Source organism: Cervus elaphus, chromosome 23, assembly GCF_910594005.1.
Source record: "Cervus elaphus chromosome 23, mCerEla1.1, whole genome shotgun sequence".
NCBI lineage: Eukaryota > Metazoa > Chordata > Mammalia > Artiodactyla > Cervidae > Cervus > Cervus elaphus.
Window position 1 is genome coordinate 75,317,708 of NC_057837.1, and position 26,886 is coordinate 75,344,593.

The 26,886-nt window shown below is 40.0% G+C and overlaps 1 protein-coding gene across 6 annotated transcripts in view; it reads left to right on the forward strand.

The window, feature by feature from the left end:
* Nucleotides 1-3,414: 3,414 nt before the first annotated feature.
* NCOA3 (nuclear receptor coactivator 3) overlaps nucleotides 3,415-26,886 on the forward strand; it is a 126,991-nt gene continuing 103,519 nt past the window's right edge. For 5 of the 6 annotated variants that reach the window (XM_043884509.1, XM_043884512.1, XM_043884511.1 and 2 more), the window contains exon 1: nucleotides 3,415-3,546. The gene's annotated coding sequence lies outside the window, so the exon portion shown is untranslated. The remainder of the gene's footprint in view (nucleotides 3,547-26,886) is intronic. The other variant, XM_043884510.1, reaches the window with a different exon arrangement.

A 26,886-nucleotide genomic window follows, 5' to 3' on the forward strand; every position in this document is an offset into this window, starting at 1 on the left:
GAGTAAAACAGGAGGGAAGGGCGCAGGGCATATCCTTCAAAAGAATGACATAGCCATAGGACACGACAAAAATTGGTTAGAACCAACTAGATCCAAGATGGCAGAAGATTTGACTTCCAGCAGACACTGAGCCTCATCATATGCTCATTGTAATATGTTTGCATGCTAAATGACACACCTACCATCACCATGATATTTCTGAGGCTAACCATAAAAGGCCCGAAAAGTGGACAGTGGCCCAATTCCTTGAAAACTCCACCCCTTTGGACTAATCCTCCCACTCATTAGCCTATGAAATTACCCCGCCCATAAAAACGAATCATCCCATATTTCAGGGTCTCTCATCTTGTGAGATGGCCCATACTCTGTGGAGTGCATTTTTCTCTAAATAAATCCACTTCTCATCTATCACTTTGTCTCTCACTGTATTCTGTGACGAGACATAAAGAACCGGAGCTTCGGGACTTCTATGTGATCCAGTGGCTGACTCTACACTCCTGATGCAAGGGGCCTGAATTTGAACCCTGGTCAGGGAACTAGATCACACATGCATCAGGGAAGATGGAGGTGGCACAACTAAGTGCCACAACTAAGATCCAGTGCAGCCAATTAAATTGAAAAAAAAGACAACGACAACAAAAAACAACCCATGCTTCGTTAAACCCTGAGCCCAGGTGTGTGATCTCAATGAAAAGACAGTGGGTTCAGGCTGGGTTCGAGTCCCAGTCTGTGTTGGGCAGTATCACCACTGGAATATGTTCAGGCTGGAAGTGACATAACTTAATATATGTTTTTCCAAAGACCGCTCTAGCGACTGAGTAGGGAATGGCTTGTGTGTGTTCAGTTGCTCAGTCATGTCTGACTCTTTGCAACCCCATAGGCTGTAGCCCACCAGGCTTCTCTCTCCATGGGATTATCCCGGCAAGAATACTGAAGTGGGTTGGCATTTCCCCTTCCAGAGGATCTTCCTGATCCAGGGATCAACCCAGCATCTCCTGTCTCCTGTAAGGCGGGGTGGATTCTTTACAGCTGAGTCACCTGGGAAGCCTGAGGAGGGGCTTATAGGATGACCAATGACAGAGGCAAGGAAAGCAGCTGGCTGCCGTTGTGCAGGTGAAAGTTCACCCGGGGTCGTCTTATTTCATCTCTGGAATCTTAACATGTGACATGGTCCTTGGTATCTGTTGCTTGATGAGGGGTTGAATTCATCTATGCAGTAAATATTCAGTTCAGCTTAGTTCAGTGGCCCAGTCATGTCTGACTCTTTGTGACCCCATGGATTGCAGCACGCTATACTATTGCTAAGCTCTGTTGTGAGTGCTAAGAGACTATGTCAGAGAACAAAAGACCCAAAAGCTCTACCTTCATGGAGCTTTCATGAGTTCATAAATTTCATGGAGTTTAGTGAGGAAAAGAGATAATTAGTAATTAAAACCAAACAAAATTCCATGGTGTTTCTGATGATAGAGAGTGTTGCAGAGAGAAATGAAGCAAGGAAGAGGAGTAGGGAAAGCTGGGATTGGAGTGGGTGGGAACTTAAAATAGAGAAAACAGGGAAGGCCTCTCTGAAGCAGTGACATTTGAACAATGACTGTGGGGGAGCTGAGAGAGTGAGTGATTTGGATTTTCTGGAAAAAAGTGAATGAGGCAGTGTTAGTGTTACTTACTCAGTCGCGTCCGACTCTTTGTGACCCCATGGACTGTAGCCTGCCAGGATCCTCTGTCCATGAAATTGTCCAGGCAAGAATACTAGAGTGGGTAACCTTCCCTTCTTCAGGGGATCTTCCTGACCCAGGGATCAAATCCAGGTATCCTGCATTGCATGTGGATTCTTTATTGTCTGAGACCAGAGAAGCCCAAGGGATAGCAAATGCAAGACCTTTGAGGCCAGAGTGTGCTAGGTATGTTGGAGGGACCCTGAAGAGTCCAGTATTCCTGAAATACAGTAATGAGTGCATGAGAAGGGGGTGATGAGCTTAGAAAGGGATGGGGAGGGCAGAGTCAGGTCGTATGGGGCTTTGCAGGTAACTGCAAAGAGTTTGGAAGACAAACCTGAAGTGACTTAGTTTTTTACCAGGATCCCTCTGGCTGCTGTATTGAGAACAGACTCCAGGGGAAAGAGTGGAATGGAGGCAGGGAGAACAATGAGAAGGCTCCTGCAATAGACCACGTGGCAAACGGTGGTGTGTGGAAGCAGGCAGAAGAGTGAGAAGGCTCCAGGAATAGTCCAGGTGGCAAATGGTGGTGGTGGAGCCAGCAAGTGGTTACTTATTCTAGTCATGCTCAAAACATGTTTTATTTTTATTATTATTTTTTGACCTGGATCATTTTTAAAGTCTTTGTTGAATTTGTTACAATACGGTTTATGTTTTGTTTTTTTTGGCTGCAAGGCATGTGGAATCTTAACTCCCTGACCAGGGATGGAACCTGCACCCCCTGCACTGGAGGGCAAAGTCTTAACCGCTGGACTGCCAGGGAAGTCCCTCAAGATATTTAATACTGATTCAGTATTATTATCTAGTATATAGTCTGTATTAAAATTTCCTCCAAGGTCCTTTTTACAATAAACAAAACTTGGATCCAGTCAAGGTCCACCATTTGCCTTCGGTTTTTATCTTTCATGCTGTGATATTTTTAAGAGTACAGGCTTGGTATTTTGTAGCAAGCTCAACATTCTGTATTTGCTCGTTTTGTGTGTGTGTGTGGGTTTTTTTTTTTTTAGTTATATTCAGGTTAGCATTTTTCGGCAAAAATACTACGGAGGGGGCGTTATATTTTTCCTATTGCATCATATAAAAAAATATATGTCGATTTGGTCCATTATTGGTGATGCTAAGTGATAGTGATTGATTTGATAGCTTGGTTAAGGTGCTGTCTGCCAGATGGCCCCAGTGCAAAGCAAGCTCTTCCGTTTCGTAGCTGATGAGTACTACGTGGGGTGATACTTTGGGACTGAATATACAGTAAATGTGCTATTGCCCAATAACCTTTCATCCAGTGACTTTAGCATCTAATGAACAGCCCTGTGCCTTCCGACCTTGCGCCTGTTTGCTCCTTTGAACACAGACTAAGAGTGGTCCCTAAGGGATGCTTGTTTTGAGGATCAGTGCCTGGCATACAATAAACGCTCCATAAATGTTATTTATTACTGGACGAAAGCAAGTATGAAAAAAATTAAGGGCCACGCTAGGGTTGCCCTCCGTACCCCCGGGGTCCGCCGCAGCTCCCAGGCGGTAAGTCAGCGACCGAGGCCCTGACGTCCACGCGGCCACGCCCTCGCGCCGCGGAGGCCGGACCAGGCGGGCACCCAGCGCCCGGGGCCGCGCAAGGCCCCCTGGGACCGGTAGTGCTGGGCGTGGCCGCAGGACTACATGTTCCGTCGGCCTCCGCGCCGCGGCTCCCAGCGGCGGCCGCCTCAGCCCCCTCACAGCGACGGCGGTGGCCGCGGCGGTTGAGTCGGTGGCGGCGGCGGCGGCCGTGGCTGCTGGCTGAGGAGCTGCGAGTTTCCGATTTAAACCTGAGCTGCGAGGAAAATGGCGGCGGGCGGTGAGTGGAGATAAAGGAAGAGCAGCGGCGGCGGGCGGGCGGAGGGGGAGGCTGAGGAGAGAGGGCGAGTTCCCCCGGGCTGCGGCGAGCTGGCGGCTCCGGCTCCGCGGAGGCGCTGAGGGGCGCGCCGCGCGGGGGGCGCGCGGGGACACTTTCGGGGTGTCGGGGCCGCGCCGCTCTCCCGCAGCCTCTGGGCGGCCCGCGGCCGCGGGAGGGGTGTCGAAGCTGGGCGGCAGCTAGCTTGGGGGTGCGAGGGGGGTCCTCGCACCGAGGGGTTACTGCGAGGAGTTTGGGGGAGACCGCGGGGGGTCCACTTTTTTCTCCTGTCCCTGAAGTTTCACCCTCCTGCAGCCCTCGGGGTGCTTCTGAAAGCTCCCCACGACCCCCTCCTCTCGCCGCCTCGGCGTCTCTCGATTCTTCAGAACTAGAGGGCGGGGGGAAGCCGCACTGCCCCCCACTCAGCCCCAGCCCAGCCTCCGAGTGGTACCGAGAAGGGCTGGGATTTTGCTGCCGTGTTTCTTCCTGCACTTGGGGCGTTTTAAGTATTTTTAACCCAGATTATCTGTGGGATTTCCATTTTGGGCACGGATAGATTCTCAGCAGTTTTCTCAGTAAAAAGGCATTTTTGCTACCTCTCGTGTGAAGGCTGGGAAATGGCAAGTGGAAGTTAGTGAATTAAATTTGGGGTTGGGCTGTCTTTATCATTACTCTCCACCTCCCTCCCCCCTTTTCCATCTCTGGTCTTCCTACGTACATTGACTCAATTTGTGATGGTTTAGAGAAACTGTTGGTCTTGCACATCTTTTAGAAAAGCAATCCACGAGTAGTTGGGAGGGCTTAGTTGCTTCCTAGGCAGTTTGAGGGCACTCTGGGTGGAAAAGTTCACCAAAAGAGCAGTTGTGAGAGGCAGGGAGCATCGTCTCGAAATCTCACAAGCAGGAGGAGTTCGGGTTTCTCAAATGGAAAGACGGAAAGGTCTGAAATTCTCTGGAAGTAGAAACTTTTTCCCCCCTTCCGAACGTGAAGACTTCCTTCTTGATAGTTTTGAGCAGCAGCGCTTCAAAGCCAACCTGTTTTTGTTATTAAGCCTGTACCGTAAAGAAACAGGAAGGCGAGTACCAGCTGTCTTGCTGCAGTGGTCTGAAATGGAGTTGAATGAGATGAGTGAGAGAGCTAGTAGTATTGAGATTGCGGCATCTCCTCGGTTCAAACGCCTGGGCTCAGATCCACCTTACTGGTCCCTGGCTGCGAAAACGCTTCAGTATTTGTTGCAGCAGGTTGTTTAGAGGATGATGGAAAAAACCAAAAAACTTAAGTCTTGTGATTGCCGCATAAACCAAAATGTTAAGTGGAAATCTGTAAGTTTTGTGAAATGTGCTTTCTTGAAAACGGATTCAGTTGTTGCTTGTTTGCTTAGTATAGGTTATGCCCCATATAACTGGTCTAGGGACTACTGGAAGGGTACAAAAACATTGAAAATGAGCCTCTCTCCTATTCTAACCCCCCCAGTTACCATTTCCAGGAGGCAACAACTCTTACTGCTTTCTGGAGTATTCTTGGTGTTTGGAATAATTATTTTAAGAATTTTCATTTGAAACACACTCCCGTTGGATAGCAAAAGCAGGGAAAGAAAATGAACCAAAGAAAGGGAAAAATGGGTGGGAATACCGTTTCCTTTTTACTATCTTTAACAATTGTTGATGGCGACTAGAGCAGCTCTTCCAAACTTACTGCTAGTGTTGCCTTATCTACTAACACCCTTAAGGAAATAACAATCTGTGGGGCTTTAGGGTGAAGAACCCTGCCAAGGTTCATTGTTTGTATGTAAAATGAAGCCTCCGTTTGTAACATGTAAAATGATATTGAACACTAGCTTCTGTCACTGGAGGTTGCTTCAGGTTCTGCATTTAAATGAGCAGTAATCTAGATTGCCAGCGATCCCAAATTATAGGGGAATCTTATGTATCGATAGAAATGACTTAATTGTCCAATTAGCATTTTAAAAAAGGCATATGCCGGCTTCTGGTATATAGAAGAATGTTTTGGACATGAGGATTATGGACCAAGTGGGAAGCTGCATTATTTGTAGAGCAGTTATCGGAAATATGTCTACCTTAAAATATTCTTTGACTCCAGAAGCGTTGAAAATGCCTAACAACCCTAGCATAATTAACAAGATTAAAAAAAAAGTTTTAGAATGGTGGTTTTAAATTTACCAACACTAACAGTTCATTAGAAAAATGATATTAAAGACTAGGGGATTAACGACTCTATTAAATATACATTTTGAAAGTGAATATACTGTGCTTTTTTCACCATGTAGGAATTATTTCTGTACGTTGAAGCCCACACCCCTCAAAGAAGCTAGAATTCATTCAGTACAGAGTGAATGTTCTGTAGGACCCTCGATCCTTTTTCTAGGAGACATGCAAATAAAAAATAATTTTTGAAATGATTATGTACCAGTACCTTCTTGATTGGTCATTTGAAATAAACTTTCTGTGTCAGGTATGTCAGGGACATATTAAAGATAAAAAGGTTTATTTTTTCTTTTAAATTTGGTCCTTTGAGCATTAGCAGTATGATTATAGAAAAGTTCCTTTTGATTTGGAGACTAGTAGGTTTTTGAGAAGTCTCTTAAAAGAATGACTTAACATTTTAGTTTGGACAATAGGGTAGGATAAAAAAACACAAACTACTGTTGTCCTGTGCCTTTTGGTGTTAAAATAAGTGGCTTTAGGCTTTCTTTCTGCATTTTTTTTTTTAGACTATATAATTTTGAGCCTTGGCCAGAGGATGTGGGCAACTTTGGAAAACTTTTAATTTGTTGCAAGTTTAGAATGAATATAGCTTCTAGTGATGATACACAGCCAAGTGATCACAGTTGAACAATTGTTACTCTTTAAATGCTACCAGGACTGGAAAAAAGTTGCTGATCATGATTGAAGAGGAGCTGCAGTTTCTTGAAGGTTAAACCAGGGAGTACCTATCCCAGTTGGGTTTGAATTCACTGTACTCTGTGGTGTAGAATATTCCTTTTTTTGCTTTATTGTGTGGTTAAAGCTTTGGGAGCAGGAAATTAGTACTGGAAATGTTTGTTAACTTTTCTTTTTCCTCATAGTTCAACACGTTAAAGAGATAGGTCTGTCTTTAGATTCTCATGCATAGCATTGAGGTTGAGTGCTGCAGTAAAATGTGGGCATCTTCTTTCATTTTATGAGTGCTTTTTGGGGTGGGGGAGGGGATGACAAGATGAACTTTTCACTTAAGGTGGAGGAGGGGCTCTGTTGTAATGAGGTTTAGTCTTTCACTTTATTAATGCTAGGTAAATTCATTTGGCCCATTGGTTTTCTGAGAAAAGATTATTTTGAGTTAAAGATGCAGTTTAGTTAGAGCTTAACCTTATTTTCAACTCCCTAACAAATGATGGAATTGACTTGAGTTTAATCGCCTTTCCCTTTCCTACCTTCTGGTGGAGAGTTGTTAAATGAACAGGAAAATGGCCAGAAGATACACAGCAGGAGTTGAACGGAAGACCTGCAGTGTCTAGAAGGCTGATTTAGCCCCAAACTGGATAATCTTCTTAGACCACATACTGCCAGTTCCCAACTCTGTCAGGATTAAACTCAGTTTGGTAATTTCTTTGGCCTAGGTCAGGTGACAGGGGGGCAGTAATAAACTACCTGTGTAGTAAATGTTGTGGCTTGGAGGCAAAGGAAAGAAGTCTGACCTGACTGGCAGAGAGGCTTTACCTATTTCGAAGAATAGTGAGCTAGTGTTTCCGTGTTTCTCCTTTTCCTATTTTTCATTAGGAATGTCTATGTCCTATTTTTTCTTTCCTGTTAATATTTTTAATTGATGTGTTCTACCAAAGAGTGTGACTTCGTGTTCACCTATGAAGGAATTCTTGAAATTTTTAATTTATTTAGTTAGAGCTACAGGTGAGGGTTCTGAAACTTCACTTTTTGGAAAGTAGGCTGACTAGATTGCTAAATTTAACCTCTTCATCATGCACAGGATGAAGAGAGAATTTTGGCCCGGGTATCACATAGTAATAGGTAATCTTGTGCTCCCTGGGGCTTTGCTTTTGGTGGCTATGGCAGCTGAGTAGGAGTGGTAGATGGATAGATGGGGGAAGGACTGCAGAAGTCAGCATAATCCTCAATTAGGATAAGCCTCATGGTTAATTGAATGTTGAATGTACAGGTTAAATCCCATTATAACAAACTCCAGGGGACTGGCTAAATTATTTTGTTGTACTGGGATTCGCTTTATTGACTAAATAAATTGAAATAAATAATTTGAAATAAATTGGCCTTTATGTTTTTGTTAGAGATGCTGGAATAATTTTTGTTTGTTGTTTATGGCACACTGTTAATTGTAACAGTTAGAAAGCTGTTACTCATGAGCCAGTGTGTGTTTGTGTTTCAACTTCATTTTTAATGCTTTTGCCTTTAAAAAGGAAGGAATCCTTGGTGAGCTGAGCAGATAATTTGTCCCCCATACTCCCCCCATGTCTCTGTCTAGAGTAACTCCCATTAGTTTATCTCAACAACCAGAAAAGTTTATTAGTGAGTACTACTGCCGTGATCAAAGTGTGGTGGGAGGAAATGGGAAATCCCCCGGGTTTCCAGGTGACTGCTGCTGGTAATTTTTTTCTGCCTCTGAAAACTTAAAAAAATAAAATTACTTCATTTTAGTGTGACCTTTTCTTTATCAGTAATAATTAAGGTAACCCTTTTCTGTTCAGCCCAGTGTAGTTTGAGATCTTTAGATCTCTCTATGGTATTGTTAGAAAGAACACATTGGTAATCTAATCTTTAAGATGCTTCCATATAAATATGGAATCTTTCAGAAATAGGATTAATACACATATGAGAAAAATACTATTCTTAAATCTTTGCCAGAAATACACTTTTTTTTCTTTGAATTGGTATTTGTCAAACTCTAGGCATTTACATCCTCCTTTCATATCTAAAGCTAGCATTTTTAGTTTGCTGAGAGCTTTTTGATTGGGTGCAGCAAGACATTTTTGAAGTCATTCTTTTAAATAGATGTCCCATGAAGGAGGGGAAAAAATCTGAAAGAGGGAATTTCAAAGCAACCCAAGCAGTGTTTTCAAAGTTCTCAAGTCTTAAGAATAATGACTGACTAGTAGGCAGGAAGCCTGCAGTTGTATTGTGGTATTGTTCCTCCATCTTGTGCATTTGAGAACTTGAGTACAAAAGAGGAGAAAGCTTGGGGAAGGGGAAGAAAGGGTTTTAACATGCAAGAAAAGGGGAGGGGGGAGACTATTAGTGTAAATACTCTTTGCTCTTCTGTTTAAGTGAAATCTAAAACCAAATTTTACTTTGAGGGAAAATATTTATCAAAATCTGAAGGTCTAAAACTGATATTTTTATAAATGATAGTTTATATTGGTGGAAAGAGCTGTGCGATCACATGCTCAGGTTTAAAACAATTTTAACTAGGGGAAAAACCCTACAGGTGAAAGAAAACCTTTAAAAATTTCCCACTTTGTTACCTGAGCAGTGCCATCTGTTAGCTTGTTACTTTGAAAAGAATAGTACCAGTAAAGAATTTGAGAATAATTTGTAAGTTTGTAGTCTGAGAGAGCAAATCGCCCTCTCCAGGTGCAAAGAGATGGAGTCTATGATCTTCCAGGGTTCCTTGTATTAGAAAATCTTATAAACTTAATACATCATATAAATATGGAGAATGGCCTTAATTTTTTTTTTTTTTGGGTCAAATATTAAATGGATCGAGCACTTTGTGCCAGATAATGTGCAGATACATGTTTCTTTGCTGACTCATGAGTTTGGGAACAGGAAGACTTTGAGATCTTGACTTCACCATAGTGATATATGCCACAAGGGCAAAATTTGTGTGTGTGTGTGTGTGTGTGTGTGTAGGGGCAGGGAGGGAGAGGGTCTTTAGCCTCTTCCTGATGGGGTAAGAAAATGAAGTCATATTTTCTTTACTCCCAGTAAAGCTGTCATCAGTGAAATGGATTATTGAATTTAAGTCAGTCTGTAGCGTAGCTACATCAGCTTGGTTTTGTTTCTAGATTGAAATTTGGCAACTGTATTCAAAACTGTTTTAAGGATCGCCCAGTTTTCTCTGAAGCAGATTGTATCTAAATTTAGTCTACACACTCTTTGCTCCATCCAGACTCATCTCTCTTTTTTTTTTTTTAACCTGCCTGGTGGTGGTGGTTTTATGACAATACTTTTATCCAAGAGAGTTGGTTCCTTTGCTCTCAGAGCAAGTACATGGCCACATCTAGGAAAATCTTAACTTCACCAGTGAGCAAAATAACTCCACACACATGGTGCATATCTTGGGAGGGTCAGTGGTATCTTTTCGTAAGAGACAGGACTGTTACTATATTAAGTTTTAAAAATAATTTCATTGGGAATCAGTAACATTAATTCAGGAGGCTGCTTTCAGAGTGCATAACCACATCTAGAATGGTGGAAGCCTTAGGTGTATGAGCCCCAAATTAGGCGAACCTAAAATCATGAACTTGCCCAGTAACCTTCCGTCTCCCTTTTTAAACCATATACAAAATGGCTCCCACATGTGACTTTTAAAACTGACTTTCATAGCACCATTTTCTTAGCTGTGAGGCCTTAAGCTTCAATCATCTTTAATTGGCCACTGCTTGGCTGCTGCCCACTCCGCCATAAACACACATACTTAAACACTGTTTATTAAGCTTGTACTATTTAAGGCACCCTGAGAGTTAAAAAGGTTTTGACCTCCAAGTGCACACAATCAATCAGGTATTCACATCACTTCACAACAAGGTAATCTGTTTTGCCTGTAAAGATCTTGGAGAAGTTCAGAGGAGGAAAGGGGCTACCTCTGACCAGGTGATCAGGAGGCAGGGCTTTGAAGAATGACTATGACTTGTATTATGGAGAGAGCACAGTTTCTGTTGGTGGGAAATCGTTAGCAAGCGTGAAGAGGTAAAACATTTCAAGACTTGATTATTTATTTATTTGGCCATGTCCCGTGGCATGCGAAATCTTAGTTCCCTGACCAACCCTGGCCCTCTGCATTGCCCCCTTAGAGTTTTAACCACCAGACTGCCAGGAAAGTTGATTATTTAAAAATTCAGTTATGGTGTTGAATAAATGCTTTTGGTTTTGCAGAATCCTCTTGATGTATTATTCTTAAATATATTTTCATTCCAATTTCTAAAACTAGTCCAGGCCCTAGGTTACTATAATAACTTTTCAATTAGTCTCTACCCTTTCCCTAATCCTCTCTATTTTTCTGCCATTTTACACTTTTTAAACACTTTGAACACATTTTTTGCTAAAATATCTGCAGAGTACAACCCAAATTCCATAACCTAACGCTCAGTTCTTATCATAGCCTTTTTTAAAAAAGCTGTCTTTTCCACTTTTGTTGATGCTTGTTTTAGTCATGCTGTTTTTTTTTTTTCCTGTCTTTCTCCCATGCTGTCTAGTCTGGTCATAAGGCCCAGCCTAGAGCCCGTCTCATTTTAGTAAATTTCCCAGGCTACCACAACTGAAAATATGATTGTTCGTTCGTGATATGAATCTTAATTATCTCCTTTCATGTATAGGAATCCATATTCATTGATTGAGAGGACAAATTCAGTCAGATTGTCTATGCTTTGAGATAGGGACTGTACCTTTTTGTAAGCTTTTAAAATCCTCTTTTCAATTATATTCACTCTAAGTCCCCCCAAATATTTGGTGTTTGAATGTGGAAGTTTCCAGAGTTCAACTCTAAATCTGATTTTCTACCTGGACATTGAGGTAAAATTAGAGTCCTTGGGATTTGCTTAGGGCTTAGGTCTCCCTCGTAGAGTTGGCCCAGATGAATCTTGTCTGGGCTTTAAAATACCACATTCTTGTTTGCCACTTGGCCTTGGACTGGGTGGACGGTCCTGTAAGTTGTTTAGATGTTTTTCTCCAGTACCACTGTTCTTCAAAGAATTGTGCTAAATGTTGTGGGCTTTAATATCCCTTTGTGATCTACGAGTTTATAATCTAGATGAGAAGTGAGTGTAATTGAAAAAGCATAGCTGCAGCAACATAAATAAGTGGTTCAGAAGTTCAGAAGAAGAAAAGGCCATTTTCAGCTGAAATTGGTAGGGAAACTTCATGGAGGAGATGGAGTAGATCTGAAGGGAACTCATTACTGCTTGTAATCTCCCTTGCCTACCTCTTTTATTCTGTGGTGCTTACTTAACATAAAATTATAATGTTTAAAAAATTCATTTAAAAAAGTGTATGTGAAAAAGTAAAAGTAAGGCTCTTGGTACCCTAGGTCTTTGGTCATTAGAGCTACTCCCTATCTCCCCTAAGCTACTACTGTTAGAGGATTTTCTATACTTTTGCTTACAGCTGTCTCTTTAGTTTCTATTTTTCTATACCATCCCTGCCCCAGGGATTGAACCCAGGCCCCGGCAGTGAGAGGATGGAGTCCTCACCACCAGGGAATTCCCTGTCTGTATACTTACACTTTAGTTGCTGTTGTCTTTTTTTTGCTCTCTCTCTTTCGTTGCTAAGTTGTGTCTGACTCTTGCGACCCCATGGACTGGTGACTGTCAGGCTCTTCTGTCCATGGGATTCTCCAGGCAAGAATACTGGAGTAGGGTGCCTTTTTTGCTCTCCCTTCCGCCTTTTACCCCTGTAGAATTCTGTTCCCTGTGTTCTGATACATATTAGATATAAAGGATGAAAACTATCATTTATCAGGAAGCTGTGTGCCTGCACATTGCTGTGTGCTTAATGTACATGATCTCATTTAATAGTTCGGGTTTTTTCCATGCAGAGCCCTTTTTCCTTCTTCAAATGAAGTCTTACACAAAGCCCTATTCAAAATAGAAAAGGTGAGTCTTTTAAAATTTATTTTCTAGGTTCAAATTTAAACTGTTTACTAGTTATAAAGGCAGTGAAAATGAAACTTGTGATGGGTATAAAATTTGAAATTGGCTTATGAAGGACTATTATGGACCTAAATCTTATCTCTGTCTCTAGTTCATTTCTGTGTTAAAAAAATTCCAACTCATGCATGGATATAGTTGCTGATGTTCTCAGTTCAGAAATATTTTTAAAAATATGTAACAGGTACACATGGGGCAGATTCATAAGGTACCCAAAGGGTATACAGTGGAAAGTGAGGCACCTTCCTCAGCCGTCTGCCAGCCATTTCTCTGTCCCCTGCCCAAAGGTGGCTATTGTTACTCTAGGCATATAAATGCATGTACTTAAAAAGGTTTGAGCTTAATGAATTTCTCCCACATTTGGGGGTAAACTTTATATTGAAGTGTAACATCACTCAGAAAATGCACAGTACAGTCTGATAAATTTTCATAAAATGAACACACCTATGTAACTGGCACTTAAGCCCTATTCTGGACTGTATATACTTTTTAAATGATCCTGAAGAGGTTTCATATCTGTTTTTATAGCTACTGATTTCTTTCTAATGGTTACACAGTATTCTGCTGTATGGATATGTATAATAATTTATCCAACTTCCAACTGTAAGTGTATTCGTACATATTTCTTTGTTCCCATGTTTTGTTATAAAGTATATAAAAATTTGTGGTTGGAGAATGCTACTTTAAAGATGATGAATTTAACTTTTTATAGATACTACAACTTACTCCCTTTCAGTTCAGTTCAGTCTCTCAGTCCAACTCTTTGCGACCCCATGAACTGCAGCATGCCAGGCCTCCCGGTCCATCACCAACTCCCAGAGTTTACCCAAACCCATGTCCATCAAGTCGGTGATGCCATCCAGCCATCTCATCTTCTGTCGTCCCCTTCTCCTCCTGCCCTCAATCTTTCCCAGCATCAGGATCTTTTCAGATGAGTCAGCTCTTCGCATCAGGTGGCCAAAGTATTGGGAGTTTCAGCTTCAACATCAGTCTTTCCAATGAACACCCAGGACTCATTTTTAGGATGGACTGCTTGGATCTCCTTGCAGTCCAGGGGACCCTCAAGAGTCTTCTCCAGCACCACAGTTCAAAAGCATCAATTCTTCAGCGCTCAACTTTCTTTATAGTCCAACTCTCCCATCCATTCACGAGTACTGGAAAAACCATAGCCTTGACTAGACATTTTATTGAGGTGTAATTTTCTCATAATAAAATTCAATCATTTTAAGTGTGCAGTTTGAGTTTTGATGAGTGTGAACAGTTTTACTGTCACTACAATCAGAATACAGAAGATTTCCATCACCCCAGAAAGTTCTTGCTCATTTGCATTCAGGCCTCTTCAGGGTTTTGTGTTCAGTCATCCACTGTTCTGCTTTCTATCACTATAGTTTGCCATAATTTTCCTTTTTTCTTGCATTTTTCTTCCAACTTTGAGGTGTAATTGACAGTTAATTGCATATATTTAAACTGTGCCGTTTGGGTCTTGATGTATTAATAAATGTGTCTACCCATGAACCCGTTATGATTACATTTAGTGGAAGTATCTGTTACCTCTGAAGTCCAAACTCAGATCCTTCCTGTATTCCTTTGTAATCCCTCCCGCCCTCATCTTCAGGCAATCACTCATCTGTCTTGTGTTACTGAAGATTAGCTTTATTTTTAAGAGCTTTTTATAAATGAGTTATACATACAGTATGTACTTTTTCTTTCGGGCTGGCTTCTTTCACTTATAGTGATTTTGAGATTTATTCACGTGGCATATATTAATAGTTTCATTTCTTTTTATTGTCTAGTACTATTGTGTTGTATAGGTATATCACTATTTATCCATTCAACTATTGATGAACATTTGGGTTGTGTCCAGTTTTTGGTTATCAAATATAAAGCTTTTATGACATTTGTGTTACAAGGCCTTGTGTGTACAAATGCTTTTATTTCTTTTGAGTAAATGTCCAGGAATGGAATGGCTGGGTTATTCCCTAAGTGTGTGTGCCCCCGCCGCCCCCCCCCCCCCCCCAATTTTCCAAATACTGTTTATTTCACTGAACCTGGGGACGAGGAGAAGGTATGTGAAAGTCTGGGATGCCAAGCCTAGGAGTGTGTAACATTTAAAAATTTTAAGAAACTGCCAGCTGTCTCTCAGCATGATTGTATCATTATATATTTCTCCCAGCAGTTTGTGATAATTCAGGTTGTTTCACATTCCCACCAGCACTTGGTATGGCCAGTCTTTTTAATGTTAGCTCTCCTAGTGGGTATATAGTGGTAGCTCATTTGTGGCTTTGAGTTTTTTTAATGATTGGTGATGTTGAAAATATTTTCATGTGCATACTTGTCATTGGTGTGTCTGTTTTGGTGAAGTGTCTGTTCATATCTTTTGCCCATTTTTAAGTTGGGTTTATCTTACTGAGATACAAGACTACTTTTATTCTAGACCCCAAACCTTTTTTAGGTATATATTTTAGAAATATTTACTTTTAGTCTGTGGTCTGCTTTGGAAGAGCAGAAGTTTTTATTGTTACTGGCATTCAGTGTATTGATTTTTGTGTTGTATTTGAAAAATATTTGCCAAAGATTTTTCTCATTTTCCCCCCTAGAAATTTTATAACTTTAGCTCTTAAATTTAGGTCTGTAACCTATTTGAGTATGGTATGAGATAGGGATGAGGTTCATATTTTGGTATATTGTATTGAATTTTCCAGCACCATTTGTTGAAAAGATTTTACATTCCCCATTGAATTGACTTGGCACCTTTGTTGAAATTCAGATAGTCAAATAAATATGTGTAGGTCAATTTTTGGGATCTCTTCTGTTCCATTGATGCATATTCCAGTCTGTCTCTACTCAAGCTTTGGAATCACATAGGGGAAGTCCTCCAGCTTTTTTTTCTCCCCTCAAATTATTTTGGCTATTCTAGGTGCTTTGCATTTCTATATATTGTTAAAATCTTGTTGATTTCTGCAAAATGTTTGTTGTGATTTTTATTGTGATTGCATTGAGTCAGTTGATCAATTGGGAGGAATTGGTTTCTTAAAATACTGTCTTCTGTTCCTTGAACATGCTATATCTCTCTCCACTTATTTAGGTCTTCTTTAATTTCTTTTTAACAGTGTTTTGTAGCTATCAGTGTACACTCTTGTAAGAGCTTTTATCACTGAAACATATATATGTGCATAAGTTTTTTTTGTTTTTGCCACACCTCACGGCATGTGGGATCCTAGTTCTGCGGCCAGAGATTGAATCCGTGCCCCCTGCAGTGGAAGCATGGAGCCTTCACACTGGACTTCAAGGGAGGTCCCTAAATTTTATATTTTTAAAATGTGATTGTAAATAGTATTTTTAAAATTTCAACTTTCAATAATTGGTGTATATAAGTATCATTGAGTTTTTTTTTTTTCATTGAGTTTTGTATATTCACCTAGTATCTTGCCAAACTCACTTGTTTTAGTAGCTTTTATGTAGTTTGATTAGGAAGATTGTGTACATCAGTGATCATGTTGTTTCTGAGTAAAGATAAGTTTTGTTTCTTCTTTTCCAAGCAGTATGTGTCATCTTCTTTTTCTTTTGGCTTTACTGTAATGGCTAGTGCTTCCAGTAGAATGTAGCGATTTTGATTTTGATTGCATTGAATCATTTGATCAATTTGATTAATTTGGGGAGATAACTTTGTCTTGTTCTCAGCCTTAGTGGGTAAGTGTTCAGTCTTTCACCATTAAGTAAGATGTTAGATTTTTGAAGTTTTTATTGGAGCATTGTTGATGTACAGTGTTGTGTTAGTTTCTGCGGTGCAGCACAGTGAGTCAGTTTCACACTTTTTTATCCACTCGTTCTTAGATTCCTTTCCTACATGGGCCATTACAGAGTACTGAGGAGAGCAGAGTTCCCTGTGGTCTACAGGAGGTTCTCGCTGGTTTTCTGTTTGACAGACAGAGTGTGTGTCTCAGTCCCGGTCTCCTGATTTATCCCTCTCCTCTTCTTTCCCCTTGGTAACCACAAGTTTGTTTTCTGCATCTTTGACTCTGTGATGAAATAAGTTTACTTATACCATTTTTTTTTAGATTCCACGTGTGATAGCATACAGTGTTTGTCTTTGACTTACTTCACAAAGTATGACAATCTCTAGGTCCATCTATGTTGCTGCAAATGGGATTCTTTTTTTTTTTTTTCTTCATGGCTGAGAAATATTCCATTTAGGATATGAAGAGCTACTGGGAAATATTTAAGGCAAAAGGAGATGGGGGGGCAGCACAGGATGAAATGGTTAGATAACATCACTGAGTCAATGGATGTGACTTGGAGCAAACTCTGAGAGATAGTGGAAGACAGTGGAGCCTGGTGTGCTGCAGTCCATGGGGTCGGAAAACGTTGGACACGATTTAGTGACTGAACCGGCAACAAATATTCCATGGAATATATGTGCCATATCTTTATCCATTCATCCAATAATGAATATTTATGTTGCTTCCATATCCTGGCTATTGTAAATAGTGCTGCAGTAAACATCGGGGTGCATGTATCTTTCTGAATTATGGTTTTCTCCAGATGAATGTCCAGGAGTAGAGATGTTATTTGTGCTGATCTGTTTTATATCAATATGGCTTCCCCTCCCCTCCCCCATTCTTGTGTTGCGTATTAAGAGGTTTGTTTTTTGATGTTTTTGCTATATATTCTGGATATACATCTTTTTATGAGATTTTTCCTAATACTTTCTCCCAGTCTTCCAGTCTTTGGTGGTACAGATCTTTATTAGTTATTAGCGATGTTTTTGTATTAATGCTCAAGTTTTTGGTCATATGTATGTTTTGGGGGATAGCAAGAATTTCAAAGCTTGAGTAACAGTTACACAGCCATGTATTATAGATCCCATTTCTTAGTTCATATAAATGCAAAGAAACAAATTGTTAACCCGGGCCATATCAGTTCTTAAACATAGAAAATTATTTGCCACTGTATTTAACTATTAAAAGTCATTTTTCATTTTTAGGTAGTTTGGAACTAGATCTTTTTACCTCTTTAATAAAAATGAAACAATAAGTCCTTGTTTATATTCTCATTTATTTTTACAAATTAAGATGAAAGCATCAAATATTCTGGTCTGGGATAATCTTAATGAGAAGGTGCCTAAAACTCTGAATCTTACCTGTGAGGCTTGTCATTGTTCTGTCTTTAACCCTTGCTGAAAACCCCAGTCTTCATGGCTTGCTTTAGTCTGGAATGTATTCCTCTCTCACCAACCTGTACTGTCTGTCTGTTCAAGGTTTCTGTGTGTAACTGTTCTACTGGTTGTGTTAGCTTTTGAATGCCTGCTCTCTCAGCTTATGATCAAATATCAGCAGCTTCACAATGTGCAATTTTTCACATTTAGTATTTATATTAAATTATTGTAACCTTAAATCACCTCAGTATCTTCCTGGACACTTTTTTTTCTTACCAGGATAGAGTGACACCTTAATTTACTTACCAGTTCCCTTACCCTGATTTGAAGATAAGTATTTAAATTCTTTTCTGATTTTGATTTATTCTTTCTGTCATGCTGTAACGTTGGAATGTTTTGCAGTTTACATTTAAGAAGACTTATTTTAAAAAACCAGTGGAAATTTCCAGCTTTAAAAAAAAGATCCAACTACTAGTCTAATAACTGCTTTGCAGGAAGAAAGAAATATGAAAAAGAACCGCAGACGTTCTGGATGTCAGCCTGTGAAATTTTCCACGATTTCCCATAACGACATGCAGGCGTCTTACACTGCTGGATTCAGGGCCACTGCAGTCGGACTCTGAGTGGGATTGGAAGCTGCTCTGTCAGTGATAAAATGGCACCCAGCCAGCTTTCAGAGAGCAGTGCATAAATTCATGCACTATATTGTATGTTTGTTTCATCTCTTCCTGAATAGTGTGACTATAACACTGAACTTGCAAAGTTATTTAAAAATCTTGATTCCAAAATTTCTGTTATCAGTGAATTTTGATTTTTAAATGTTCAGTAGGTATATTACACTTCTGAGAATATAGATTTATAAAATTCTTTTAGTCACAATACTTGTAAAATTTTATTTTAGAGGATCTTATACTCTGTTAAAGGGGCTTCCCTGGTGGCTCAGAGGTTAAGGCCTGCAATGCGGGAGACCTGGGTTCGATCCCGGGGTCTGGAAGATCCCCTGGAGAAGGAAGTGGCAACCCACTCCAGTATTCTTGCCTGGAGAATCCCATGGACGGTGGAGCCTGGTGGGTTACAGTCCAGAGGGTCGCAAAGAGTCGGACACGACTGAGCGACTTCACTATCACTGTACTCTGTTAAAGAATGCTCTGAAAATTAAAACAAAGTTTAAAAAATTTCCTCAAGCTCAATATTTGGTGTGATTCAAAACATTTTAGTTTCTATTTCAGGTTCCTACTAATCTTTCAAAGAAGCAAGGAGGCCTTACATTAAAACTAGTAATTGTGCTTTTATTTTGCTGTTTCAAATTTAAAGGCTAACAGTTGTATTGTACTCTTTTCCTCATGAAGGAAGTCCAGGTTGCCCAGTTCTGTAAACTGGAGAAGCTGTATGATGAAGAGGAAATTACACATGCCCTGTAATTGCCTGCTTCCACCTTGTTTCACCTTTCATGGCAAATGCCTAATGGTGGTATTAAGGAATGAAATTGAAAGATTCAGGTTTTGTGAATTTAAACTCACTTCTCCAGTGGGGAATTTGAGCATTCAAAGTGATACAACAGATGTACATACATATCTTTGTATGTTTTAAGACTTGTAAGTCACATTTTGGAAATAAACATATATGACATGTATCTCAGAACTGTTGGCTCTTAGGATTGAACAGGAACAGCTTTGTGACACAACAGTGGCCTCCACCCCTGACCTGTGACCTGCTGCTTTTCCCTTGTGCTGTCTCTCCCTTCCTCCTGACCTCTCCTGTATCTCTGACCCTCCTCCTGTCCTCTTCATGCACTTCCTCATCTCAGCCCTCATTCTGTCTCTGACTATTTTATCCCTTTCCTCTCAGCCTAAATTTTCTTCTGGCCCATACCCTTTTTTCCTTTGTCAACTTGCCACCCTTCAGGTCCGTCACTTTTTCTAATTGCTCACTGTTAACCAAGTCTTTTCTTTGTCTTTGGAAGGCTTCTTTGCTCCAAGCTTCTCTGCTTCTGTCAGATTGATTTTCTTTTAGTTTTTGAACCATCAAACACACACATCCTCACACTTTCCCAAATCCTTGAACTTTTATTTCTGCCTTCATGTTTCAATTTATTTTACAGAGATTTATTGAGTACTAGCCACGTGTTGGGCTTTTCCCTAGATATTAGGGATATACTAGTGACCAGAATTGCTATGGGGGAAAAAGGCTGCATAAGGGGACTGGGAGCTGGTGTGTATGTGTGTTGTGGGGTTTGCATTTTAGATGGATAGTCATGGTAACCTTCTCTGAGAAAGTAACATTTGAGCAGAGTCCAGGAGGTAAGCCTTGTGAGTATTGGTAGAGTGGGGAGCATGGGTGTGGGGAGGCCCTTGGTGGGAGAGCATTCTTAGTGTACTTGAGGAAAGTGCGTTGGTCCGTGTGCCAGAGCACAGTGAGCAGAGGAGTACTCGTCAGAGAAAATCGCAGAGGTAATGGTGGGACCGTGTAGGCAGTTGTAACGTGTTCAGGTTTTGCTTTGAGCAAATGGGAAATCGCTGCAGGTTTTCTATTTTTTGGTATTCCAAAAAGATCTTGTGAGCATTGTTCTCCACCCCCTTCCCCCGCCTTTTTTTTTTTTTTTTTTAAAAGCATTTCATCTTTTAAATTATAAAAGTAATTTTATACTTATGTAGAAAATACAGAAAAATACAAAGGAGAAAGCGTTACTTTATCAAAGAACAAATATAGATTACCAGTATACCTCATCATCCATTAATGAAGGTTTTGTATCTTCCCACTCGTGCGCCCCCCCCCCCCCCGCCCCCCCCCCCCCCGCCCCACGCATGCACGCACGCACGCACGCCTCCTGCACTGTGCGGTTTTAGTGGAGAACAGATAAACTGAGTCAGGCTTTACAGAGATCCTTCCAGCTGCTTTGTGAAAAGTAGCCTATGAGAGAGCACGAGGTAGGGAGACCTCTTAAGGGGTGTTCCAGTAGTTCAGGTCCCAGGAAAAGTGGCTTGGACTTGGGTGGTGGCAGAGGAGGTGATAAGAAGTGATCAAATTCTGCATATATTCAAAGAGAAAGCCAACAGAATTTTGCAATGGATTCAGGGTGGGGTCATGGCAGTGTGGGGTGGGGCCTGGTGAGAGAGAAGGAGGGGAACAATCAAGGGTGACTCAGAAGTTTTTGGCTTAAGCTACTAGAGACCTTTGGTTTCATTTTTCTTTCTTGTCAAACTGCCCATCCAAGGTTCAGTTGTGGCTTCTTTATTATGTGTTTTTCTTGTTCATTTGAACTCGTGATTACTTCTTTCACCAAGCCTCTAGTCTGCTCTGCCCAGCTTGGCGCTTGGAATACACCACAGGATGCTATATATAACAAATTGTTTCATTAGAATTAGAATTAGTCTTCCTAACTAGGTAGTGAGCATCTTTTTACTGGATTGTGCTGAATTTATGAAATGTGCTCTGAGACTAATAACTTTCTGAGTACTTCGTGGGCATTCAGTAAATATTGTTTAATTGTATACTCCTCAAGCTTGAGAGCAGGATATGAGGAAAACCTTAAAGTAAATGCCTGCTTTAGCTGTACTTTGGCATACTGGCATCTCCTCCCCCCCCCACCCCCAAACCGCCCTTCCCCTTTTTATTTTCCTTTTTACTTCTAACATCTGTTCTGACTTTTCTCCTTTTCCCCAAACCTTTACTTAAATAATGTGTGTGAAAGTCCCTCAGTTGTGTCTAACTCTTTGCAACCCTATGGACTACACAGTCCATGGAATTCTCCAGGCCAGAATACTGGAGTGGGTAGCCATTCCTTTCTCCAGGGGATCTTCCCAACCCAGGACTTGAACCCAGGTCTCCACATTGCAGGTGGGTTCTTTACCAGCTGAGCCACCAGGGAAGCTCTTACTTAAATAAGGGGAAAAAAGTTTGGATGCCCTGCTTTGTTTCCAGGACTTCATTTTGTGTTTCTGCTAAGATTTTTCTCTAAAGAAAATGCAAGCGGTGTAGAGTTGCCTAGGAATTATTGTGTTTTAGTGTCTGTCTTGGTTTGCTTAGCTTTTTCAATTTTGTAAACAATCTGTTAACTCATTTGTGCTTTTGGCTTTTCCTTCTTGTGTCACGAAAAATAGAATATGAACTCTCTGAGGGCTGGTAGTTATTTTGTTCACTGCTAGATCGTTAGTGCTGAGAATGGTGGCAGGCACATAGTTGGTATGCAGATATTGAATGAATTCAGAGTAGCAGTAACAACAGTTCCTATTTATTGAGCATATACTATATGCCAAAGTGCTAGGTCCTTTGAATGGATTAGGGGGCATGTACATCTTACTACAAATGAGTTTCCGATCCACATGTTGGTGTTTGAGTGAGTATGATGGAGGAAAGACAGATGCCAGTTGTTACCAGATTTAATCAAGTTTAAGATGCCACGATATACAATGCATTATTTTATCTACCAGCACATAAGAAAAGGTAAAACTGCCAACTGTGGAATGTGGTCAATAGCACATTCTGATTTCAAAGGAATAAAAACAGGAAAAAAAATTCTTAAGAATTTCTATTGTAAATCAACTATACCTGAAAAAATCTAAGAAAATCTACCTGAGAAAATCTAAGAAAATCTACCTAAGAAAAACTATACCTGAAAAAAATCTAAGAATCTTTAAAATAAGGCATATCAGCAGTAATACTCAACATTGGATTTTACATAAACTGATTTAATGATCATAGAGTTAGGTAGGCATTATTATTCTTATTTTAGAGATGAAGAAGCTGAAATTTATGGGATAAGTTCATAGGTTCTCAAGCTAGAGGATCCAAATTGAGGCCTTTTTACCACCCCACATTGCTTCAGGAGTCAGGGCAGCAAAACAGTACATTGGCTTGTCAGCTCTGGCTGGAAGGTTCTTACTTGGCCTGGCTTTAAATACTTTCTTAATGTCACTGATTTTTTTTTTAATAAATAAAAAAAAACTTTGTATTTACTAAGTGCCAGCTACTCTGTTTGTATTTTTGAAAGTGAAAGTCGTTCAGTGGTGTCCAACTCTTTGCGCCCCCATAGACTGTACAGTCCGTGGAATTCTCCAGGCCAGAATACTGGAGTGCTCGGTCCCCTTTCCCTTCTCCAGGGGATCATCCCAACCCAGGGATCGAACCCAGGTCTAAGGCATTGCAGGAGGATTCTTTACCAACTGAGCTATCAGGGAAGCCCTGCTGTTTGTATTTTTATATGGATACAAAATGATATAAGGCCTTATCTCTTTCTCTCAAGGAATTTATTTACAGTCTATTTGGGGAGATGAGAAATAAACATGAAAGTTAGATAAGCAGAGAAGATTTAAATAACATTTCAGAGAATAAGGAAAGAGGTTTAACAAAGCAATGCAGGATTAATTGCTAAGTAAATTGTACAAATAATTGCTTTTTTAGTTCAGAGCAAGGGGAGATGGCTTGAGGCTGGAGTAATCCAGGGAAGGATTTAAATGAATTCCTGGGAGATAGTTTCAGTTACTGAGATTATTTATTTACTTTTAAATTGTATTAATGTTTGTTACAAATGGAATTGTGGACTATGGAACATGAAGAACTTTGGTACTTTTAAGTTTTTTCTGTCTATAGGAGAGCAAAGGAACTGCCTGCAATAGAAAAGTATAAGACATCATGTGGTATCAAGTAGACAGGCAAAATACTCAATTTTAAGAAGGGCCTTTGGGTGAAAAAGAAGGAACTCCTGAATGCCTTGTGTGCCATCACCCTCTTAACCACATTTTTACAATCAGTTGCACTTTCTGAACCATCACCAAGGTACTTTCTGTGGCTCTTAGAGTTCATGATGAACTTCTAAATATTGGAAGCGAGTGTTAACGTACTTTATGGTATTCATATTTCTTGTGTTTTGAAATAGGAGCTCTTAGTTAAAGACTTACAGCACATAAAGAATAGTTCATTATGTTTCTGGAGGATATGATTGGCAGTGTTTCTGGTTACATTCTTGAATCAGATATGTAACTTGACATTAGATTGTAGAGTGTGTTATTACTTGTTTTACAGACTAGTCAAAAGCAAAACAGTAAAGGCTTGGAAAGCAAGAGAATTGTATTTTGGATCTTGTTGGTAGTCTTGGGCATTTTGTTTAACCTTCTTCGTTAGGTCACATGTAAGGTTCTTTCCGTATTTTTTTAAGAACATTTTTTTCTTACTTTTTAAATAATTGGTAATATATATAGATGGCTAACAAAATTCAAACTCTTCCAAAGCATATGAAGGTTCCTTTCACTTTCTTCTGTTTCCTAATTCCTTTCTCAGAGGCAGTCACTGTTACCATTTCCTTTTTTGTATATTTACAAACATATCTATGTATCTTTAGAATTTACATATTTTCTATTGTTATAAGCACATGTAGTAGTATAGTTTTATACCTAGTACAAAAAAAAACAATGCTTTGTAACTAGTTATGTTTAACATTGCATTTTGAAAATGGTTTCATATCAGCGCATACAGATATAGTTCTTTTGTTAAAGTAGATTATCATTTTTATAATTAATCAGTTTATCGTTAATGGATATGTTGCATATAACAACAGAGTGCTATGGTGAGTTTTCTGGTATACATTTTATTAAAGTTTATATCTGCATCTTGAATATTAGTGAGATTAAACATTCTGCCTCGCCTCCTAAATGTTTAAAGGACATTTGTATTTTCTTATTCTATAAACTCTTGTCTAGTTTTCTTGAGGTTATTTGGAGTTTTTTTATTTTCATATAATAAAATAAGTTTCGTATATTATTAAAAGCCATTTGCCTTTGAAAAATACCTGTTGCAAATACTTCACTGCCCTTTTAAATAGTAATTGTCCTTTTTGCAGATAAATATTGCTTCATTTTATACTAAAATGCCCACTTTTCCAGTATTTTTCATTAAATTCTTCATAGTCAATTTGTATATTTTTATACAAGATGAAATTATGCTTTTTAATACATTTTATATGTAATATACCTAATTTTTCTGTGGTAAAATATACATAACAAAAAACTTACTACTTTTAAGTGTATGATTCAGTAGTATTAAGTACCTTGACAATGTTGTACAACTATTATCACTATGCATTTCCAAAACTTTTTCATCCCAAATAGACCTAATATGTATTTAGGTAGTAATTTCAGTTTATGACTTAATAACTGCCTCTCATATTTAAAAGGGTATATGTGTGCTCTTTTCAGCCTGGAGACACACAGAACTCTATATACTTGCTTGAAGGAGAGATTTTGAGTAAGAGGCACAGCTATAATTGGGAGAAAGTCTCTTATGCTTGGAGGATTCTGTTCTGATTCTAGTCACCAGTTTAGGTTATCATTTTCTTGATCCACTTTTAGTGAAACTGCTTTTCTGGGGGCTTCCTTAGTGGCTCAGTGGTAAAATCCACCTGTCAGTGCAGGAGATGCGGGTTAGATCCCCGGTCTGGGAAGATCCCACATGAGCAGCTAAGCCCATGCGCCACAGCTCCTAAGCCTGTGCTCTGGAGCCCTCAAGCCGCAGCCACCGAGCCCATGTGCTGCAACTGCTGAAGCCCGTACACCCTAGAGCCCTGCTCTGCACCAAGGAAGCCACCACAGTGAGAAGCCTGTGGGCTGCAATTAGAGAGAAAGCCCATGCCGCAGTGAAGACCTGGCACAAGTAAAAATAGATAAACAAAAAAAACCTACTTTTTTTTTTATGCTTTGTATTTTGGAAAATTTCAAACATAAAAAAAGGAGAATGGTATAGTGTTCCCAATGTACTTATCACTCAGGTTTACAATTATCAGTTTATGGCCCATCTTGTTTCGTTTATATCTCCAGTTACTGATACTTTTTTCCTCCATGTTGTTTTGAAGCAAATACCAGGCATCATATGATTTCCTTAAGAATCTTTAAAAGATAAGAACTCTTTCAAATCCCATCCCTCTCAACCCCACATAACACAATTCCATGTAGAAAAACTAAAGTAATTCCTTTAGTAGCACCAAATACACAGTCACTATTCAATTTTCTAGTTCTTTCTGTTGCTTCACCTTTTTAAAAAAAAATCTGACTCAGATCCAAGCAAGAGTCACACATTGCAGTTTGGTTGGTATGTATCTTACGTACTTTTTAAGTATCGGTTGCTTCGCCTCTCTTCTTTTGAATTTTTTTTTCTATAGAATTTCTTGTTGCCTAGATTTTGCTGAGTATATCCTTGTTGTTGTTGTTGTTGTGGTGTTAGTCGCTCAGTTGTATCGACTGTCTGAGATCTCATGGACTGTAGCCCGCTAGGCTCCTCTGTCCTTGGAATTCTCCAGGCAAGAATTCTGTAGTAGATTGCCTTTTCCTCCTCCAGGGGGTCTTCCTGACCCAGTAATCGAGCCTTCTTCTCCTGCATTACAGGCAGGTTCTTTACTGTTTCAGCCATCAGGGAAGCCCTGAGTATATCCTTATGTTATTTAAACTGCTTCTCTGTATTTTTTTTTTTTTTAATATAAATTGGTAGATGGCGCTCAAGATTTGATCAGATTAAGGTTCAGTTATTTTGGGCAAGTTCATTAGTTATCTATTGCTGTGTAACAAAAGAATCCCAGCCTTGGCAGTTTAGGACATATTATTATCTTCCATAGTTTCTGAAGGTGAGCAGTCTGGGAGTGGCTTAGCTGGCTGGTTCTAGCGTCAAGTCTCTCATGGGTTGCAGTGAAGCCGTCACCCAGGGCTGCAGTCATCTGAAGGTTTGACTGGGGCTGGAAGATCTGCTTTCAAGATGGCTTACTCCCACAGCTGTTGTCGGAGGTCTTAGTTTTTTGCCTATCCTCAAGGCACTCTGCCAGAGCAAGTGATCAGGGAGAGAGGGAGATAGGGAGGAAAAAAGCTGCAATGCCCTTTATGAGCCCAGAATTGACATACTGTCAGTTCTGCTCTATTCTTTCGGTCCTGCACACCAGCCCTGATACCATGTGGGAACGGACTACTTAAGGGTATGAATTTTAGGAGATGGACATCACCAGGAAAAATTTTGTAGACTGGCTATTGTAGTGAGATGACTATTTATGTGGTGTGGTTTATTAGGACACACATGATGTTTGCTTCTCTCTTTGTAATACTTGATGTTATTGATCAGTACCCTTCATCTGCTAATTTATTAGGTATTGCAAATGCTAATACTGTCCTACTCTTTTACAGTTCATGTAGGAAAGGCAGGATGTTTGGCTCTTTTTCTTTCAGTTCAGTTGCTCACTCATCTCCGACTCTTTGCGACCCCATGAACTGCAGCACGCCAGGCCTCC